This window comes from Alligator mississippiensis, chromosome 8 (genome assembly GCF_030867095.1).
Source record: "Alligator mississippiensis isolate rAllMis1 chromosome 8, rAllMis1, whole genome shotgun sequence".
Taxonomy (NCBI): domain Eukaryota; kingdom Metazoa; phylum Chordata; order Crocodylia; family Alligatoridae; genus Alligator; species Alligator mississippiensis.
In genome coordinates, this window is record NC_081831.1 from 55,429,413 (window position 1) to 55,450,530 (window position 21,118).

Here is a 21,118-nt window from a genome sequence, read left to right on the forward strand (position 1 = left end):
TTTTGCTGACATTTACAAACATTTCATGTTGATCTTACATGGGTCACATCAATCATCTATACAGTTTCAATGACACTTTGTTAAATAAACTGTCATGAAAGATTTATAGAGAATTTGATAAAAGTAAAGAAGATGTAGTTTAGCTTTTAAAGATGCATTACCCCTTTTCTGAGGTGTAATATCAGCTCTAAAACACCATTAAGCTTTTCTGGCAGGAGCTGAAGTGAAAAAATAAAATGTAGTCTTTTACCAGAACTCCTTATTTGCATCTCACTACACTCCCACAAGATATCATCATAGCAGGAAACACATACTGGCCTCAAAAGAAAAAGGGCAGTCACAGTCTTATTCTGTATGTCCCCATTTTCTGTATTTTCCTTTCTCTAAGCAGAAAGCTGAAAAATAACTACCTAAAGAACCAAACATTTACACTGCAAAATAATCTTTTAATGTGGGGAGGTAGATATTCCTAGCTTGCTATCCCTTACAACTTTGAGATAGATCATGCCAAGGTGATATAACAGTATTTGCTATTAGAATTTATAAATATGCCATCATGTAATTATAATTTTTACAAAGAGGTACATACATTTGCACATGAAGGTCATGTTAGAATAAGATAAGACATAACAACTGATCAGATATTTTTTACTGCATTTACTCAGGGCCTCAGGTATTCTACAGCTATGAAAATCATCCCTTGCCACAAATTTGTATTCAAAAATCTCAGCTTTCATTTTGTTTTTTAAATTATGCTTCTAGCACACAGCGTCATAAACAAAACATTGAAACTATGACCCACACTACTTGCCTAAAAAACACAGAAAAAGGAGATTCTGTCACCAGTTCCATGGTTTATAGGGTGATGCTGGGCTAACCAAGGAAACAGCAAAAAAGCAATATTCAAAATACACAATTGGTACATATTATATAAAAAAGAACCAACAACTGTGTATGCATGTGTAGAGGGTGGGGATATAATGGAAATTAATTTTATTTCATGACAATAGAACAACTTGATACTGCCAAAAAACACTGGAGTTCTTGATGTGGAATTTAATTCCATTATACAATGGATTTAAAAGTGCCCTGATCTAGGCCCCTGCTTCCAAACTTCTAAAATTTCTCTAAACAGCTTATTTTACAACAAGGTCTGTTTGGTGTTTACTCTATTTCATAAAACTTCAAATTGTTAAAGAGCAATTTTTATAAAAAGCAATATTTTCTCAATTTTGCCTTGACTTGAAAAATTAACAGCTCATGACTGGCAATAAACCTAATGGCCTAGAGACCCAGCAATGGAATAAGGTGTATCATCTGTGTTCAACATCACTATTTTGAATGCAGCCAGTAAGACAATGGCAAATATTTGCAACAAAATTTAAAAATCCTGTGACGGTAAAAAACATTTAATTTGGGAAATTAGAATTAGAATTATTAATGTGTTGCAATCATTATTTTTTCACGCACTCTCCGAAAAAACTTTCTATTAACTTTCAAAGGAGTACAATTGTGTCCAAAATACTTCAAAAGAATCATGTTAATCTTTCTGCAAACATAAAAAGCAATGCAAATCATGGGATTCAAACCAGAAGATGGATTCATATTGAAAAATAATCCTATGCAACTTCCACAGGAAAGAAAAATGCAGGGAATCACCTTTCAATGGATAATCTACTGCTGTTATCTGCAGCTACTTAGAATGTATTTTTACTAGTAATTTTCTCTTTGTTGTGACTTCAGTATATATTACATAATTGGAACAACCATCTTAGCTACTGAAGAACACTCTTAATTTATACTATGATTATGTTCTTACTATCTGTGGTCTCACAATGACCTTCTATATAGCTATCTTTAACATCTGTTTCACAGTAAAAAGATAAAACTGAATTTTTCAGTGAGCATCAAAGGACTGACCTCATACAAGCCAAATGTCCTCTGTTGCTATATTTCTTTAGTCCATTATCTCCTTCATTAATCAAATTCCATCACCTCCTGATGCTGGGTGAGCAGCTTTATTTTCAGATAGATTGTTACCTTTCCACATTACTAACAGGGTCTTAATCTAGTCTTACTTAAAGACCCAGCATTATTATTTGGAGTCTGTAAAATGAAACAGCACTTTAGTGTTGGGGCTATTAAAATTTATTTAAGAAAACCAAATTAAGAATACTTGAATTAGGATACTTAAAAGTCTCAACATAAAGTAATAATGTGAATTTTCAAGCATTATACAGTTGCCTCATTAAGAGATTTCTATTCATCTCTCTGAAAAGCTACCTCCCTCCCAAAACGTAGTCCTCACTAATGCTGGCATCTAAAGATGATAGGATATTTATTTAATTTTATCCTTCTCAATGAGGCCTAAGGTAGTTTACAATTACAGAAACACAATACTTATAAAACAGGAGAATGCCAAAACAACTTAAATGAGAACTAGAACATAGACCATAAGGCAGAGATCCCCTAAACAATATTCCATTCCAGCTTCGTTTGCTAAATGCCTGCCCAAGTAGGAAGATTTTATAGTGCTTCTCAAAGATGTCCAGGCTTGCATTCTGGCAGGCCTCAAGAAGGAGGAAGTTACAGGGCTCAGGAGTGACTGCTGAGAATAACCCCCTACACATATTCACCATGCTGATATGTTACTCTTTTAATTTCTAGGTCATTTGTTGAGGATATTTTACTTGATGCAAGAATTTATTCAATGCAACCTGCTATTAACCTACCATGTTTACTCAAATCTAAGATGATCCTGAATTAATATAACCCTCAAATAATTAGGTTCTATATAAGGAAAATATATACACTTGTTATAATTTTTCTGGAAAAAATCAAATCAGTTTTGAATGTACCCCTCCCACTGCTACAGCAGGGAAAATAGCAGCAGGGGGGTTGGGTAGACCCCCTACCTTCTGCCCTCAGACCTTTTCCCTCCCTACAGCCCATTTTCTTTCCTCCCTTACTGTCAGACCCTGCTCAGGTACGGTTACCTCCCTGCGCATGTGAAAGTGAGGGGCAAATATGAAATGCAAGGGACCAAAAAACATAGACTTTGAAATAAACATACCTAAAGTAATTTGCATATAGGCAAATTACTATGGGTACCTATAGACTTTGTTCAATCAGAATTGATGGGTATTTATACACATACTTTTTTTTCCTGCAACACGCCAGAAATCCACTTCAGAGCAGAGTCGATTAGTTGAGTCTGCTCTGCATGAGAGCTGACGCACACTGGGCTGCATCATGTGCAGTTGTATAAGCAGGAAAATGTGCATCAGCACGCAGAAAATGGCGGCGGTGTGCTTTTGAACTAAAGCACCTTCTGTGCGTTTTAGTTCAAAAGCACACTGCCGCCATTTTCTCCACGCTAACATACATTTTGCCGCTTACACAACTGCACTCATCACAACACCCAGCACTTTTCAAAGCATCTGACACTGCAGTACTTGCACATGTAAAAATGCCCAATGCACTACCTTGTTCTACACACTGCTGCAAGTTTCAGGATTGATACTCTATAAACACACTTTTGAGCATTTTTATACCTATTTATATGTAGTACAAACTATACATGCTATTAGCCCAAACCCAAAAGTCTCATTATATATCCTTTACTTCATTGGACCAGGCCCCAGTAGAGTAAAGAGTTTCAAGCAATGGTGACCCCACTACTCAGCACTGCTCAGTATGTATATACTCCAGATATCCCGTACAAAGGATCCATGTGCTAATTAACCCCCACTCCCCACTAGAACCAAATATTCTCGTCACGAGTCTGGGATCCCACAAAATTTCTTATGTAGATGAGGTGTGTGGCCACCTGGTCTGGCCCCACACCGAGGGTGGGTGGGTTGGGGCCACACCAATCACTTGAAATGGGCTGAGAGAGAGGTAACAGAGCCTCCAACCTACACAGACATTTGATGATGTTCACCAAATATTTAAGGCTGGTGAAGATACAAAGATCATTGGAAACAGGAAAAAAAGGTGCTGCTCAGCTACGGGAGTGAAGAGGAAGCCAAAATATATACAATGTAGTGATTAAACATGAGTCAAAAAAGAGTTGCTGGTGAGGGGGACTGTGTTTAATAGGCACTATAATATATCTTATTAAGATGGGTTGCACTAACCTAATACTTGTGAAAGGTTCTTATCAGCATGTTTGCCCAATATGGACCATTGGAGCTAGACTGTTCTCAGTGGTAGCAGATGACAGAACAAGGAGCAATGGTCTCAAGTTGCCACAAGGGAAGTTTAGGTTAGATATTAGGAAAAATTTTCCATCTAGAAGGGTAGTAAAACACTGGAACAGGTTACCCAGAGAGGTGGTAGAAGCTCCATCCTTGGACATTTTCAAAGCTCAGATAGACAAAGCTTTGGCTAGGATGATCTAGTTGTAGATGGTCCTGCTTTGAGCAGGGGGTTGGATTAGATGACCTACTGAGGTCCCTTCCACCCCTAACTTTCTATGATTCTATAAGTCTATGTATTTTATAGTTATGCTCACTATTGGCTACGCTCAAATCAACTTCATAGTTGGTTTCCATTGCTGAGCACATGCTGCTTCTGGCAGCACTTTAGGGACAGATAATGTTATTAGTGAGATTTCCTTGTATGTGATTATCAAGACAAGGGTCTTTTTTCCCCGTGTCAATTGGGGGAGGGGGGAATCTCATCTTGTATTCAAGTAAATACAATAGTAACAAATACTTTTAAATGTCTATTACAAAAATAAGCTAAAGAAGTGATTATATATCTGCCTATAATTTGTAAATATTGTGTCTACTGTATTAGCAAATAGTGGTTACAGGACTGAATTAACTTAGATGAGAGAAAAGGTTACAGTAACTGCCAGCTTGAAGGTAACAATTTGTACAGTTATTTCATAGCATTTTTTGAGGGATGGTTCATGGTAACTGGAAAAATTTTGGTTTTAATGGCAACAACTGTGATTAAATTTCTAGTCACACTAATTTGCAGAAGTGCTATCAATTCTAGGTTTTTCAGTGAAGGTTCAATTTGTTTTTTAAAAGGTACCTTAAATAAAAATGTCTATATTCTGAAATGCTGTATAAATTAGATAGATATAAAGGAATTGCATCCGATTTAGTGAATGGTACACAGTCTTTAGAAAACATCAGACTGGCATAGGAAAATCATTTTTGAAGTATTTCCTGATGTAAAGATAATCAACAAATATATTAAAAACAAGGAATTCAGATATTTTGTTTGGTGATACAGAGAGTCAACCTGTCTAGTGTAGATTGGTAAGAAAAATACTCATTTTCACAGAAAGATGGATGATGTGAACATAAAAGGTTGAGACAAGTGGGGGCCTAGCATTTTTAAATGTCATGCAACTTCCCCTTCAACATTTTTCTCATTCACGAACATTAAAATGCATTAATAACAATTAAGGGGAATGAATGTGTCGGTCTTGTCATCCAGGGCTTCACTAAGAATTTAGTGTTTTTTCTAAATGTATTGCATACTATGAAATAAAGAACACATGAAAGTTCTGGTATATAGCAGTAAACATCCTGGAAATAGTTTCAACTTGATAGGTAGGGAGTTGCACCTTGAATTTTGTATGACATACAAGGAGAATTTGTTTTTCAAACTACCCCCACAAAAAGTAATTTTATTCCAAAGCATTGTACTCTGAGGGTATAGCCAAACATTATTTTTATTTGCTTTAAAAGGGTAGGGGAAGCTGCTGTTCAGGGGCACATATCAATGGTTATGATCTAACTGTAAGAACTGCATGATCCCATAATGACACAAGCTAACTAAATTCCCCTAACTTTGACCCAGAAAGATGCATGGTTAAAGAAGTTTTGCTACATTTATATCATTACAGAAACATGCAGACATAACAGATGGATTGTAACAGCCTCTGATACTGATACATTTGTTACATCTGTCTATCCCCTGAGTTATTAAATAATATGACTTAAAACTAACATGGAGATTTTGTTTTGGCTCCATGATACGAACAAAGTTGACTTTGGTACATATACCTTAATTCATTTAATCATCATTTCAATATTCTAATCATGAGAAATCTCAGCAGAGGTTTTTGAGCTTGCAAAGAGATAACATTTTCTCATCATCCACTGCTGCATGTAAGTGAGAGAAATTTTAAAACAAATTCAATTTATGAACATAACCTAGGGTTTAAAATATTATATTTTATTCCAAAACAATAACTCTGATATGCAAAATGCTAGCCTCACACATTTTTTAAACTGATTTGTTGAAAAAAAACTCTTATATTTAAAGTTGTTACAAATAAAGTCAATTTTTTAAAAAGGATTATGCAAATTAACAACTTTTCTATACCTTATATTCTGCCATTCACTATATTGGGAGCCCCATATTCAGGTTGATTCCATTCCCAACAGAAGCAGTGCAAAGTTCCCACCGACTTAAATTGCATAGGATTGGACCCTTATTCCTAGACCAGACTGCGACCCATTTAAAGGTTTTCTTCATTATAACATAGGTTAGCCTACTTGTCCTATAGCAATATTTGCAAAGGGACATCAAATACAGTCTCCAACTTTTTATACACAAACCATCTATGAATGCCTATGAGCTTGATTATTTGTCCCATAGGCTGCTTAAGTTGAACTCAGGAAACACACAGTTCTTAAATGAATTATTGCAATAATGAAAGTTGCGCTAACCTTTCTGTATATTTTCCCCCTTGTGCTCCATAGAGCTAAAGTTTTAATATGTGCATATTCTATCCAAAGTAAGTTTAGCTCATGCAAAGTTGTAACATCGCCAGCTATTAGTGCTCAAAATATATGCACATGAAAAGAACTTATGTTTGGAATGTATCAACAGTGCCCAATAAAGAAGCCTACAGAGAATGTTTCTTTCAACCCAATACATCTTTTCCATCAAGGCTTAGGAGTTAAATACTCTGCTGATGCAGATGTTTGGCTATAGCTTACAGCATACCCTTTTGGTCAAGATCATCTGAGTGGCCTCTTCATCGGACATTTTTTATTTTTCCTGTCTTTATCAACGTGTGTTACAGGCTGTTGAAGGAACTATATAACAGGATTTACTAATGGCAATAACCCTCTTTTGTCAGAGAGGATTACTGTCATTCAGCACTGGGGGAAACTGAAAACCCATGAGCTTCTTTTGTGGTATTTATTTAATATTCTACTCTGTAATCTGTTTGAAACAGTATTAGTGCAAAATGTCATGGGAAGATGTAAACACTCACCAGATTCCTTTTTGTACCTACAAACAAACCAAATGAAAAACAAAAAACAGTTTGTTTCCTGTCGCTCAAACTGTTCCAAGATCCTGATGCTCTATGTTATTTAATGTTTCAGCTGACTTTGGGGACATTGTAGGCTGTTCTGATGAGGCATGTTCTAGTGTCAGCCAACGGTTTATCCTTGGCACGCTTGTCAATCAAAATAAAACTAACAGACGGCTTTCTTTGTTTCAAATGAGTTTTCCCTGGTCATTAAAATTCACTTTTTACTACAAACTCTACCATCAGGAGAAAACAAATTGAAATGTTTTATGGTTTCTACTTAAATTGATTTTTATAATAAAATGTAGGAAATACAAAGCAACATGTCATCCCAATGTTTGTATACTAGATACATTCTTTGAGAAGTGTAGTCAGAAAGTTCTAACAAGCTTTCCCACAACACATTTATAAGATGTTGACTAAGTTCCCTCAATTTGTGATAAGCTCTGTAATCTATACTTTGGCAATGGGAACTTCAAAATTTTATCATCCTTTCTTCAGGGATATGAACAACATATGAGATTTAGTGAAATATGATTTTGGTGAGAAAGAAAAAAAGTAGGAGTAAGAATAAGAGTCTAAATAGCTGGCTTGACTTGAAACGTATTTGGAACAGATGACGTAAATTTAAGAGGTTACCATTAAAAAGTCAACTTTTACCCAAAACACAGTTATTTCTCATTTCAAATTCAGGAGTAAAAGCATTCTCTCCAATAGATACCACTGTCTGGAAACTTTTGGCAAATGCTGATTTTATTTTTAAGTAGTGACAATTGAAACTTCACTGAAACTTCACTAAAAACTACAGCTAAATTATATGAAAATATGCACAAATACAAAATTACATTCAGTAAATCTTCCATACATACATACACTTAATTCTTCAAGATGTAAGCCAAAAACCTGCCAAAATTTAGTATGATAAAAGCTCATAATTCTACTCAACCTCTGTAAAGCTGAATCTGACATATAAAAATCATATTGGAGTACATGAAAGATCTATAAGCACATATGCAAACCATGCAAAGCAGACTATTATGGTAGTTGAAATCTTCACATGAGTAATAGCTCTGTACTTTTGCAAATAACGGGTTTCTCATTCCTTTTTAATTTAAGTAAATAAAAAATCCAACAAACAAGGTTTCCAAATCATTATCTTCCTCCTCTATAGGGAAATCATGGTTATAGCCTCTAATTATGTCAATTATGAACACGTGGGATTTTCGTTATTATAATCACTCTTTCCCTTCACTGACAATGATACATATTCCATCCTACATATTGATTTTGTAGCCCTTAAAATCAGACCCTTTCTGATGCTAATAAGCACCATCTTGCAACATTTGCCTTGAAATCAGTGAATACAGACCACAAAATGAAGTTCTGCATCTCCTTTCCCTATGCATCTCACACGCAACACTTTGAATATGCATTATGACAGGACAAGAAATTATATCCGAATTGATATGGTTTGTGATAATTCTGTCCTGCAGAATACAGCCTTCAAAGACAGAAGTTTCAAGTGTAATTCGGGAGAGAAGAAAGGCTGAAACAGGATACCTGGTTATTCGGGCACTAAGTAATCCTTACATATTTTTCAAACTGACTGAAATTCTTATACAAAACTGATTAACGTATAGTGAAGCTTGAGAATACAAGCCAAGAAAATACAGGCAAAAAACACACCAAAACTAAATATTTAAAAGCAAAGAAATAGGAAGTTGTACATATACATTTATTTTTTATCTTTCTCATAGACATTTCACAGTATTTTGTTGGCTTACTATGGAGTGAATTTGTCAAACAGCTGAAGAAATAACTGATCACATTTCATAGTGAGATCACTGGAATTACTATGGAGTAATCACATTGCAACTCTATTTCATTTATACAGGGTCAACTTTTCGATACCTGTATGTACCACGAATTTATAGTAGAAAGTTTACTATATGAATTTCAGTGTTGCTATAATATAGTTAAGACTCCTGTATTGTAATACCATTTACATTGAGAATAAAAAAGGAAGTCATAATATACAGGTAATCAGTCATCCAATTATGGATTCAGTCACAGCTTTGCCACAAACTCTTCATCACAGGCTCCATCACAAGAGCAGCACAAGTGGAAGACTGTGCTCAGTCACAGTCTCATAGCTTGTCCCCCTGCTTCTCTGAAGCAAGTATATTTTGCCCAATTTGTCTACCACATATACTTTTCAAGGCAGTAGGTAGTTGTACTAGTAAAAGTTTAAGGTAGATAGGGGGACTGTGTAGGGAAGGGGAAGAGCAGCTTTGTAGTGTCTAAATCTCTCCCCACAGTGCTAATCATGGTGCAGGTCGATAAGGAGTTGTTTTGCTTTGTTTAAACCCCCTAAGCTACTTCACTTAATTTGTGGTAATCACATATTGGGAAGAAAAAGCCAAGTACAATTAAACAGCAAGTGTGACATAAATACACAACCTTAACTTAGAGTAAGAAAGTTAGTAAAAACTGAGTTCTGTGAACAGTCTAGTTTTTCTTGCACCTGTGTGAGCAACAGTATACAGGCAGTGCTGTAGCAAGTAAGTTTGAGGTCTGGGGCAAAGCCCGCAGCGGCAACCTGCCCTCAGTCCACGCACAGATCCAGGGGACACACGCCCCCCGCCCCATGCTTGCCCAGGAGTGCATGCAGCAGCAGGAGCTGCCCTTCCCCCTTCCTTCTGCTCCCCACCCCCCCACGAGCTACTCGTGGCTCCATCCCCCACCCTGCCTCGGCTGGGGAATGCCTGCTGGTGCCTCTTCGCTTCAGCGCACAGGACACACCACTCACCCCCCCCCCCCTTTGCTACAGCACTGCATACAGGTATGGAACTGAACATCTTGACCAGTTGGATCTCTCTATCACTCTGCTACCACCCACATCTGCTTACATCCTTTCCATTTTTTAAAATACTTATGAACTGCAGTACTCAAGTTTAAGAAAGTATCTAAGCTTCTACACTTCACAGTTTTTAGAATGAAAATAATTAAAAGCTAACAGGGCTGTTTCCATCTCTGATCTGCATAAACAATTTCTGACACACACATGGAAAATAACACTTCCTAGACTAACAGGGAGCCATGACTAAGGTGCACATTATACAAAATACCTATGGCCAAATTCATCCTTGACAGAACTCCATTGATGGACATTTGACTGCAAAAAGGGCCTCACATTTTAATTTATACCCCATTCATTGTCTAGTCAAGTCTGCCCTGTTAAGGTAAGAACAATTTGCCTTTTTAAGCTACTAATAATCTCTGGTAACTGAGTATGGAGAAACAAAAGAAATGGTGGTAGATAATATATGCAGTCTAAAGATCTGCTTAAGACCTCCAAATGAAATCTGTAGGAAAAATAAAGGCACTAACTTTCCTAAAGTTCTCTTTGGCAAAATTAACTGCATTTCTTGCTGAATGTAAAGCCTGAGATTTATATCAAATTAGAAGATTTCCCCTCTCTTTTTTCTCCAGTTGGTAAAGATAATAAAGAGTTCCAAATGTAGAACAGTTCTGAGAAACTATGCTTCCTTTTCCTTGGGGTTAAAGGGACAAATACCAGCTCTGAAAGCCAGAATTATGTTAGGATTAATGAACTGTGCATCTAATATTTTGGGGCCATTCCAAATATCATACAGGATGTAATAGTTGAATTAAGAAGTACCTGAAAATGAGATGGCACAAACAACATAATTTCAAATTGCAGATTTATTATAAACATCCAAGTGTTCGGAAGATGAAACTTCATATTTGTTGATGCTGTACAGCAATATAAAACTGCACTACCAAATAAGGACCACCCAGCAAATAAACAGTTAGCCACATTAGTCTGAGATTAGGTAAAAGTTAGGGCAGGGAGGTATCTTAAAGACTAATTCGTTTAGAGGAGCATGGCTTTCGCAGATGACAGCCTATTTGGTCAGATGTTCAATGAACCTCCCTCTTCATAAATCAAACAACAAAAATGAAACAGATATTTCAGTAATATCTACAGAAAGGCAGTAGTTATTGATAAATACCTGCATATGTCAAACCAAATATAGCACACATTTTAAAATGATTCTTATGGACTTTGCTATGAGCAACCAAAACTTCCAAAAAAGGACCTATTCTTTAATTTTTGTATCATGAATGATACACAACAAAAATCATGGGCCCATCATTCCTGTCTCTGTACAAACAAGTTTCCTACAAAGACTGCAGCACTACATATGGGGGAAGATATTCTTCATTAGCCACATATCTCAGTAGTTTAGATAACTAGTCAATGATTCCACCTTTCACAACTATCTTTATTTTTTACATAAACATAAAATTTTATAAACATAAAATATACCCACTTCTGATTATAATTTGTAGGGAAAGTTTTCATGTGGCACAGGCAAACACTTATTATGTAAAGCTTCTATGTCAGGTATTCAACTTATATCTAGTGATGACAAAAACAGCTCAAAAGTCAAAACGAGTAAGAATTTAGGGAGGAAATATTATGATAAATATTCTATAATATTATATAAATATATATAAATAGTATATAAATTATATAAATAATATTGGGGTAAGAAAGACCTCAGGAGACTTTTAGCCCACCTAGTTATATGGCTAGGATGCAGGCTGTTGCTTGGTATGAATAATGGGTGACAGGGTGCCTGTAATACTGAACTGTCTGAGAAAGAAGCAAAACATCCAAATAGATTTAAAAGGTGTGATATTCTTATCTACAACCTGTTAAAATAATTAAATACTATGGTATAACCTAATACAAGATAAGAAAAAGTAACGCTGTGCCTAAGTATCTTACAGCTTTAGATTTTTGATACCTACCTTGTACCTACTCCTCCTTTTCACTTTTATAAACTGCTTCTAAGGACTCTGAAACTTAGATTGCTATCTGGCTGATGCTGAGTGTGTACTTACTCACTGACTAATCAAAAAACCTTCCTCAATCTGATGTAGATTTATAATAGGTGATACTGAAGAACAAAAATAAAGATTCATAAAAATTAACTATAACAATATTAACAGATTCAGTTGCCTTTCCTGCTACTTCAACAGGAGAATGATTGATATTCTTATTTCACCTTTTTGTATAATTATTTTTGAATTTTTTCATTAATTTAAAAAATTCTCTCGATTCCTTCTTTCATACAGGGAACATAGGTTGATCTACTATACAAAGAAGTTTATATATAATGTAAAATTCACATATGTGTAGAGAAACAAAGAAGACCACATACCCATTAACAAAGATACATATTGGGCACATCTACATGTTTATTAATGTGCTATAATTATGACACATTAAGTTTAGTACCAGTAATGACAGGTACTATCTTAATGTACTGTAATCGGCATTACTGCATATTAGTGCAGTTTTCTCGTGACATTACTGAGCAGTAGACTAAATCTACTGTGCATTAGCACATCAACACGGGTTTTACCCACCACGCTAATGTGCAGTTGAATTATTCTACTGTGCTCAAAGCATCTCGAGTTGACACACCCACTGTATGTGTGTATATGTGTGTACATATGCATATTTACATGCATGTGTGTATATATGCAGAACATATATTGTGTGTATTTACATATTAACAAACGTGGTATAAAAAGTTTCGCTAAAATAAGTTTGGAGTGAGGGCTAAAGCCAGGAGAGAGTTAATCAACTTATCCCAAATGTGTGCCACTGAAAACTTTTATTCCATACAACATTAGCTTGTATTGTATACATGCATTTATATTAAAAAAAAAAAATTAAAACAATTTAATGAGCTTTACAATTGTTTCTGGAATTATTTTGCTCATTTCCCACACATGAGGCTAGGTTTACAAATATAGATTAGTCCACAAGACAAAATGAAAGAGAAAATGATGACCAACATTTTAGATTAACACTAACCAAGCAATGTTAAAAATCATTTTTGTATAATGCTACCCTGAATTTAATTACCAATATTTTATAGCCTACAGAGGCTAAAAACCTACACCAAATATTATCCATTCTGCCAAACAAAATTAATGGTTTTGTTCAAAACAAACAGAACAGCTGCTTACATTTTGGATAGTTACAACTAGTCTTAGTAGAGACGGACTACCGAGGAGAGCGTAAGTGGGGTGCAATGCAAGGCAGTACATGCTAAGTTTAGTTTATCACAACTCTGAAATCTATCAAGAGGATATCATGTCATATACTTTGCCACGTCTCTCTGTATTATGTAAAGTCATTACATGAATTTTGGTCTAACTGCTGTCTAATTCATGCATATAAAATTTAGTTATGTTATGATAAAACCTGTGAATGCCTGCAGTATCTGAGTGCATAAAGACTAAAGAAATAACTAGATCATTTAAGCAATAAAAACATTATAGAGAATTTTTGACCTTCCTCTGCATTTACGTTTAATGTCTAAATGAAGCAAATAACCTCAAAAGTTGACAATTTTTGATGTTCTTTCAATTATTTCACAAAAAAATGTAAATGAAGAATATTGTTATTATTAACTTCTGACAGTAAGCAATACACTGTAGGTGCATGTGAATATGATTAAGGGTTAGACAGAGGGTAAATTTTCTGTAACACAATTATAGCATAAAAATAAGCTTCTGGGAAAATGTGACAGCTCCTATTTTTTTGTTCATGTAAATGTGTTCTATTAGCAAAAAGAAAAAATACTCAAGCACAAATACATGTACAGTACTTGTGATTATTAGACAAGGCATAAACTCCATGGAATATTTAAAGAAAGCCCTTATTAAAGAGGCTAATTTATAATTTGGTTGAAAGAAAGAGCATGAGTGTGTTCATGTGCCTGTAACTGTCTCAGTACATATGACTGTCTCAGAAAATGATTACACAGTTTGCCACCTCACTTATGTGCCACAGGACAATAAAGTAAAGAAAGTTGGTTCCAGATAAAACAGAGTGAACAATTTATTAAAGTTATTTTCATGCTTTCCATTTGCAAATCATCTATGAGAAACATAAGATATAATTAAGTGTAGCCAGTATTTGAAACTGTTTCTAAAAGTAAATGACTAGCCTATAGATTGTGAGTGCATATGTAGATGACTCAATATTGTTTCTGTTCATTATTCCAAGAGACCTAACTCTACAAAAAGTAGTTCTGGAAAGACTGGTTTGTCCAGAAAGACATGAAACTGCCTATTCAAACATTCTATCACATTTCCTTATAATCCAGTTCTTTAATGAATATTCCTGTCTGTGCCCTCATTAACTAAATTATTCCTAAAAACAACACTAAAAAAGGGTGAAAATATAGCTAATATATCAATACCTAATTCAATAATATAGTCATGTAAATATTGGGGCAAAATTCTGGAGGTATTTACCCCTAATTTGTGGTTATTAGAGAAGTATTCCACTGGAGGGGGCATGTCTAGCCTATTTTAAAGTGTATTAGAATTTTTAAAAATATGCTTTTGCTAATGCACATTAAAATAAGCTAATGCATCTCTTCCTAGTACCTCACAATGGGGGTACTAAATTTAATGCACATTATGAAAAGTGCATTAATGAATAGACAGACAAGGTTCCTTGGGTGAATTTGATATCTTTTATTAGACCAACCCAAATGGTTGGAGAATAGTTATTAAGCAAGCTTTCAGCTTCAAAAACCCTTCGTCAGGCTAAGGAAGCTTCAGCAGTTGGTGTGTGCTTGGGTTGGTCTAATAAAAGGTATCAAATTCACCCAAGGAACCTTGCGTATGTCCTTAGACCAACACGGCTACAACCCAAACCCCTGGGTTAATGAATAGATACATCCAGGATGTTATAAAGTTAGCTCTTTACCTGACATATCACACAGGTCCAGTGTCTTGATCTTAACAATAATACAACCAATTTGATGTACCCTTCAACTTTTTGACTCTTGGTTAAACCCAGCTCTATTACTGCTCAAGATACTGTATTTAGCCAAATCCAGGATGACTTAATTTAAAACAACCTCCCGGTAATCATATTCTATACATGGAAAATGTATACATTATAATTTTCCGTGTATAGAATCTAATTATGGGAGACCGTCTTAAAATTCCCCCCCCCCCCCCAACACACACAAACACACACTGCTGCAGCAAGGAAAGCAGCAACAGCAGGGTGCTGGCCACCTACCCCCCCCCACCCCCTACTTGTCCCCTCTGCCAGCATCCCACACAGTGCCTGACCCCTCTGCAGTAGCTGCAATCTCTGATGCCTCTGCCCCCCACCACTGTAACCTATGCCCTCCCCTGCAGCCCCTGTCCTCCCACCACTCCAAAGCTGGTTCCATCTTGGCCTTGACCCCATTCCAGCACAGGGTATGGAGCACAGGGTAGCTCTGGTCCCAGCCCAACTATGCAGCAGTGGCAGCTCTGGCATGGGGTGAATGGAGTCAAAGCTATGATGGACAATAAATGGTGGGGGAGAGGGAACAGGCAGAGCCTGAGATGACAGGCGGCAACTGTGGCTATGATTCCAACCCCTGCCCTAGATAGGGGCTAAAGTTGGAAACACCTGCCTCTCCCCTGCCCCCAATGAAGCTGTATTCAAATCCAAAATGAGGGGCTCCCTGCATGTTAAATAGGGAAAAATTCTCATCTTGGACTTGAGTAAATACAGTACCTAGTACATCTTCAATGAAAGGTACTTCAAGAAAGCGCTAAGTATGAATGCTGCAGTATAGTAGCTATATATATAGTATGGTACCAATAGAACAAAAAGATTGAGGTTGCTCAATGTTCTTAAAGCATCTTTATGTGTACTCTGGGCTAGGGGAGAGAATAATTAAAGTGGCTCTCAGGAGCCACTCTAATTAAAGCACCCAAAGCATCTCATGTATTCAGCATCCCACGTTTCAAAATGGCAGTGGAAGTGCTTTAACTAAATTAAAGCTCATTGAATGAGTTTTAGTTAAATTGTTCCTGCCACTATTTTGAAGTTAGGGGATATTGAATACATGTGACAGCAATGTACTGTGCATTGGTACAGACTCAATTAATCGAGTGCAGGATGATGAGATGAGATGTTTCTCCTGCATTAGTTGAAAGTGCTTGCAGAACTGTTGCCTTCAACCTGCCATTTGCCTTGGCATCTAAGCCTAATGCACAATATTTGACAAAGGTCAAAGGGTTACTCTACTCCACTGCTTTAAAGATTTCAAATATCAAAAGAACACTATGAAACAGAAAAAGAACAGCGTGTAGCTGAGGTTCTAGTGAGTGACCCTTATTGTCCACTGGAAGAGACAAAGCTGACAACTTGTATATCAAGGTACTTTAATTCTGTTATTCATTTCAGTATTCACTGTAATGAAAGGGTTAAAGTTTTAGAATAGCTATCTATAGCCAGTAATAAGTGGAAAGCCAGTCTGACTGAATCATTTCTGTTGATGTAGTAAAGTAGGACTCTGAAAACTTGCCTCATGTGTAAGCTTCCTTTTCAGTATGGAGTAGGGTTTTGGAAGAAGAAAAGCATAATCAATACTGACAGGGAAATTGGGGGTGAACTTAAGGTGACAATCCTATCCCTGTGAAAAGTCATGACATGTGAATCAACTTCTGAAAGAGACTCAAAAGAAAGCCCCTGTAAGTCTTAAAGGACAATAATGAGGTACACAAAAGTAGGCATGCATGTAGGCACATGCTTGAGACACTTTGATGACACTTTCTGGTGAGAAAGGGCCATATTCAATTTTACAGGGGTATAGCAAGCAAGTTTATACATTATATATTTATAAATCTGCAGTGTGCCCTTAACTGAGTAGAATGAAAGACGGGACTGCTTTAAGTAAACAGTCAAGGAGTTTTATACCTTTCTATATACAGGCTATTTTGGGCACATCAAGAATATCTTTCTTTTTTAATCAACAAGTTTTCCCCAAAATAAGTTTTCTTGCTCTGTATCAAGATGTCCTATACTTGCCTACAATAGTCCCCATCTCTATTATTTAAGCAATCAATATCTACACTGTCAGATGTGAGGACTTCACATCTGGATAAAGTATTTGATTGTGGGCCTGCGAAATTAGGTTCAGCTAGGGATATCAAGAGGAGACTAAATGGACATCTCTACCAGGTCTCTCATCCAAATGTGCCTTAGCCATTAGGCAGCTATAAAGGATGACAGTGGCTATCTCATTTGATTTTTGAAATCACCCAGGGAATCACCAGAAAGACATATATAAGGCTTTATTCTAAATGCAGAAGGAAGGTGTCTGGGTCTTGAACAGAAGTTGCAAAATGTAATGTTTTCCTGATGACAAAGAGGCATATCCCAAGAGTCACCGCAACAATAGTATGTTGAAATTCTAGGATGATTGTTTGTGATTAGCTATGGATCTTCTAACCAGGCATCCTGATAACTATAAGTTCCAAGAAATTTATGAGCAGCCTTGTATGTTATATCTACAAAGAAAAAGAACCAGGACACCTATTGAACTCAGTAGACCAAAGAGTTTGTGAAACCTTTCTATGATCCCTTTAGTTTTAGTGTATAGGATCTGTAACAGGGAATCCTGAAATTCCCTGAAGCCAAGAACCAAGGGTGCAAGGTCCTAACTGTTTCATTTGGCAGTAATGACTTTAGATGGGGATTAAGAGTCCTAACGTTCTGGTTCTGGCACAGATAGCTTGGTTAATAAAGTTACTGGAAGTTGGATCACCTTCCCTTCCACAATACAGAGAATGGGAAATCTGCTCTGGAACATACACACTGTTAATCCCCAAAGTTTGCAAGCTTGTATGTTGTAAGGAAGTTAATATCAACTAGCTCCAAACACATGACATCTTGGTCATGTGGTATTAGACTATTCAATCTTAACTTTCTTAAAACATGCAACTTTGTGCTTATTGGGGACCATCACTGCATATGTTCCAGAGCATATCTCCTATCCCATGCATCAAGAAGTCTAGCTGGGTGGATTAATTCCATTCCCACGAGGTGTAAGGTAAGAAACCGGGAGCTCTACTTAACAGAAGTGAAAATTAGTGTCTTGGTGAGGGTGACAAAGTATGCTTTGGTGTGCTAAGCCTAGGGCTAAAAGGTACTAGTGCCAACCATTGTTTCACTTGAGGAAATGTCTCTAGAGACAAGGCTAGTTCCTCCCTTGCGATGTTAGCAAAGGTCTGTAACACAATACTGGAGTTGATATTGAGATCCTCTTCTCATATGCCTCCTCAGCTGTCTGATGTGTATCTCCAGTCTTGGGAACCAAGGAGACTTTAGGAGTTTGTCTTTAAAGTAGCATCATTTAGAGCTCTCTTTATGGAATGAGCCTGAACAGCTTGGGAAATCTGCTAATGCTCCATCTGGCTCTTAGTGTAACCCTTTGCTGTTCACTGCATAGACACTATATATCAGGGCTTTTTTGCTGGCTTCTTTCCTCCAGATTCTAAAAACATGCTGTCTGCTCAAAGGAGGGCTGGCCAATTATTATTCCTTCACTTCAAGTTCTGCTGGGTCATAAGTGATACCCATGGACTGTTAGCAGTTGCAGCTTGAGCTGAGTAGCCCTGGACTTGCACATACTTGAGAAAAAGAAGTGGCACAATTAGCACTTGTCTGGGAGATAGTTCTCTTCCAAGTAGAATAAGCATTGACTATATCCATCTTACGGACAACACAGTTGTCACAAAATAGGTAGGGCCATGGGTGTAACAAGCAGTTTTTGCATCCTGAGTAACAGTGCTGGTAGCAGTGGACAGGCTGGCAGTCATTCAGCAGACAGTAGCCACTGCCACTAATCACATACCCTTTCTAAGCTGGTGCCCCACTTGCCCAATTCTAGCTATGCTAGAGTGGGGTTTTGAGCATGAGAATCTTGAATCTGCCACCAGGCATGGAAAATGACACAAAAACCCTCAACTTTCTTTTTCTTAGGAAACAAAGAAATGTCCAATTCAAAGAAGCAGCAGCACAATTTTTTTTTGTAGTTTTTTTGTTGAAAAAAAGTGTGCATGATGTTAAGCTTTTAAAGTGAAAACATAGCTGCCTCTACCTGTAAGCAGACACTGAGACAAGTCTGGCCATTCAGAACTTTATCCCTTCACATGAAAGCAAAGGTGGGAGATGGAGAGGAGGGGAGGCAGCAGGGATATTAGGATCCAGGTGTCTATGAGAGACACTGCCATGCCAAAGCCTTATCTGATGCATGCCCACCTACAGTAGGATCCACTTTTCCCCTTCTAGCATCTAATGATGGTGACTGAAAACAAAATATGTTAATCACTTGCTAAATGTTGTTACTGGTGAAAATCTGAGATATAGAAACACACGCTGCATACTTCCCCCTGTTTAAGAAGCTTCAGTTACTTCAGAGAGATCTTTTATATTCAATTTAAAATTTATACCATCCACACAATTGAAAAATGTTTCTTTGGTTTATTTGTGCCCTCTAATCCTTTCTGTGTATAGGTATTAATACCCACACGAGTGACAAATTACAACATCATAAATACTTAGTGAGAAACTGCATTTTGAAAGGATTGCTCATGTCTGATCTTGACGTCTGTTTACTGGGCACAATAGGTGTACTACGTTCTTTTTAGCAGCAAGTTCTTAGACTAAAAAACAGTTTATTCCAATCTCAGATGCATGGCACATGCACATACACTTGTGGATGGAAGGTGAAAATGCAAATGTAGACAGATAGCTTCCTCTTGCTCTTCACCCTAATCCTTTTAATAGCACTGAAGCATTTTAGTAAGCACCATTTCTCTTTTAGCAATTCTCACTCCCAGGTTTATCCTCTATTTCATGTATAATGAGGCTTCTAATAAAAGCATTTTAACCCTTGTTCTGAGTTTATGAAGGGTCTGTTACACATTAATTCTGGGTAGCTCTTGGAGCTCTTAACCTCCTGATTGTCCACACATTAACACCTGAAACTAGTTTTACGCACTCTTTAAGCAACTTAAAGTTACACCACTCCAGCCTAGGTTTTTTTCTTATCTGTGTTACCCAGCTCATATTATACTAGCTTATAGCCACTCTAGGCTACAGATTCATGTGAACACCCTACCTACACCTTCCCCATCACCCCATATCCCCACTCATTGCACCCCCACACTTCCTCCTCGATTACTGGTGGTTGCCCAGTCTGCCTGTCCCAGGGGAGCAGGCAGGGAAGGGGTAACCTGCCTGCCTCACTGCCACTATTCCCCTCTGGGTCAGGCTCAGCCCAGAAAAGAGCAGCAGCAAGGCAGCAGTGGCCAGGAAGGCAGAATCATCCCTCCCTACCTGCTCCCACAGGGCAGACAGTGCTGGCAGCCACAAGTAAGTGGGAAAGGGGCCAGGGGTAAGCCTGGAATAGGAAGTGGGGGAGAGTCTTACCTTTCAGACCATCAGGCTCTTGTTGGCCTGGAAGTGTTACTGCCCCAAACTCATACTAGCATTAACAACGATCAACATTTGAGCAGCTTACAGTGTAACGTGCAACAAGGCCCCAGCTGAAGATAATTTACTTTTTACCAGGCAAGCACCACAGCCTTTTCTGTGTGCTTACTAGTAAGTAATCCTTGCTTCTCCTATCAGTGGCTCTTAGGTTACACTGATCAGACCTGTTTGTGCTCATTAGCCACTCAAACAGCAATCCCCCTGGTTCAGAGAAAAGAGATAAATTTAAAAGAATCTTCACTGATCAAGGAAATATTCCTGTTAAAAAACCCAGGCGGTGAAAGAGTGCCATAGATCCATATACAATATGTTTTTCATGACCATATAGATATCTATTTGCAATAAGTTTAAAAGGTTTTGTATAATGTACTGAAAAACAAAATTTAGGAGCTAGAGCTTCTTTGGTGTATGCAAGGTAG

At 37.1% G+C, this 21,118-nt stretch overlaps 1 protein-coding gene across 6 annotated transcripts in view; it reads right to left on the reverse strand.

The window, feature by feature from the left end:
• The window catches only part of DACH2 (dachshund family transcription factor 2), a 564,418-nt gene that overhangs the window by 352,125 nt on the left and 191,175 nt on the right, over window positions 1-21,118 (reverse strand). Inside the window, exon 1 of one of the 6 annotated variants that reach the window (XM_059732737.1) lies at window positions 20,637-20,678. The exons of the other annotated variants lie outside the window; for them this stretch is intronic. The gene's annotated coding sequence lies outside the window, so the exon portion shown is untranslated. Of the gene's footprint in view, window positions 1-20,636; window positions 20,679-21,118 lie in introns of those variants that run through there. 6 annotated transcript variants of the gene reach the window in all.